At 47.0% G+C, this 1992-nt stretch overlaps 1 non-coding gene across 1 annotated transcript; it reads left to right on the top strand.

Moving 5' to 3' along the window:
- Positions 1–47: 47 nt before the first annotated feature.
- On the top strand, positions 48–182 carry LOC111731287. Its single transcript, XR_002777058.1, has one exon. It is a non-coding gene; the product is annotated as a small nucleolar RNA SNORA70 (small nucleolar RNA).
- Positions 183–1992: the final 1810 nt, after the last annotated feature.

The raw sequence follows: 1992 nt of genomic DNA, 5'->3' as shown, positions 1-1992 counted from the left end.
GGGAGATTGGATCTGAGTTCCATTGACCTTAAAGAGATTCTTCTCCGCTGCAGCCAATTAAGCCGACCGTGCTCTTTTCTCCATAGGGGCCCGGTGTGCAATGGCCGCAAACAGCAGCATCCTTGGTAGTGTATGCAGCCTATTGTTTGTGTGGGTTGTTCTAAGGGACCTTGGAGACAGTCCTTTGTGTGGGTTGTGTGGGTTGTTCTAAGGGACCTTGGAGACAGTCCTTTTCCGGTGGATACTCATGTCTGACCTCGTGCTATTTCCAATCTAGACTCCAGACGAGTATGCGGGGTGCCTTTGGAAAGCCCCAGGGCACAGTGACCAGAGTCCACATTGGCCAGGTAATCATGTCTGTTCACACCAAGCTGCAGAACGAGGAGCATGTGATTGAAGCTCTATGTAGGGCCAAGTTCAAGTTCCCTGGCCATCAAAAGATCCACATTTCCAAGAAGTGGGGCATTACTAAGTTTAATGCGGATGAGTTTGAAGACATGGTAGTTGAAAAGAGGCTCATTCCACATGGCTGTGGGGTCAAATATATCCCTAATCGTGGCCCCCTGAACAAATGGTGGATCCTGCACTCATGAGTCTTGGTGCTGCCCTTCCCTCACTCTTCCATTAATAAATCCCCGTTTCTGTCAAAAAAAAAAAAAGAGAGAGAGAGATTCTTCTCTCTTGGAAGCAACCTAAGTGCCCATTGATAGATGACTGGATAAAGAAGATGTGGTACATATATACAATGGAATGTTACTCGGCCATAAAAAGAATGAGATCTTACCATTTGCAACAATATGGATGGATCTAGAAGGTATTTTGCTGAGTGAAATAAGTGAGACAGAGAAAGACATATACCATGTGATCTCACTTATATGTGAACTATAAAGAACAAAATAAACAAACAAAACAGAAACAGACTCATAGATACAGAGAACAAACTGATAGTTGCCAGATGGGAGGGGGAGTTGGAGGCTGGGTGAAAAAGGTGAAGGGATTAAGAAGTGCACATTGGTAGTTACACAATAGTCACAGGGATGTAAAGTACAGCATAGGGAATATAGTCAGGAATGCTGTAATAACTATGTATAGTGCAGGTGGGTACTACACTAATTGAGGGGATCGCTTTGTAAATTATATAAATGTCTAACCTCTGTGTTTTATGCCTGAAACTAATAGATAATAATACTGAATGTCAACTGTAATTGGGGAAAAAAAAGAAAAAAAAAAAGATTATTTTCCCTGTGGCCCACTGCCTCCCTTCAGCACTGTCTGTGTCCTGGGAGTGGGGAGCGACTGCTGAGTCCTAGGGGAGCCCACCCAGAGCCCTCTGCGGAAGGAGGCTGGCACTTACTTCCTTCGTGTGGTTTTCCCTGGGCCATTTCTCCTAAGGAATCTGGTGGGATTCTGGGTCAGGGCAGAGGGTAGTTGGGTAAGGTAAGTGGAGATCTGAGTTCTCAGTTGCTCTGGGGGCTCCTGGCTGAGAGTTGCTTTTAACCCTGGGCAGACAAAAGAGGGTCACTCTGTGGGCCTTGACCGGAGAGTCTGTGGGTTCTGAGGGTCTCAGAGGAAGTTGCCCCAGATGGGGCCTAGGGTGGGAGAGCAATCACCTCCCATGGTCTGATGCACTCCCAGAGGGGCTGAAGACACCAAGTAGAGACATTATGTGGCGGTGGGAGGCAGGTGTAGACATCATCCCAGGGAGTCCATCCTCCCTAGGACAGGGCCCCGGTGGGAGCCAAACCAGCCACAGGACCCAGCTGCACAGCCGGCTGAGGTTGTGGGGAACTGAGGCCCAATATCAGAAAACTTTGGTTTCTCAGACCCTAATTACTATGACAACTTCTAATACTTGCCATTTATTGAATACCCACTATGTGCTCCAAACTGTGCTGTCTTCTCTTAATCCTGACAGCTACCATATACAGTGGGAACTATTATAAACCTCATTTGACAAAAGAGTGAACAGAGGCACAGGGTTCCCTGAGCTGA

Source organism: Pteropus vampyrus, unplaced genomic scaffold (genome assembly GCF_000151845.1).
Source record: "Pteropus vampyrus isolate Shadow unplaced genomic scaffold, Pvam_2.0 Scaffold358, whole genome shotgun sequence".
In the NCBI taxonomy this organism is placed as follows: Eukaryota; Metazoa; Chordata; class Mammalia; order Chiroptera; family Pteropodidae; genus Pteropus; species Pteropus vampyrus.
Note: the sequence above shows the minus strand (reverse complement) of the source record. Positions and strands in the feature narration are given on the sequence as shown.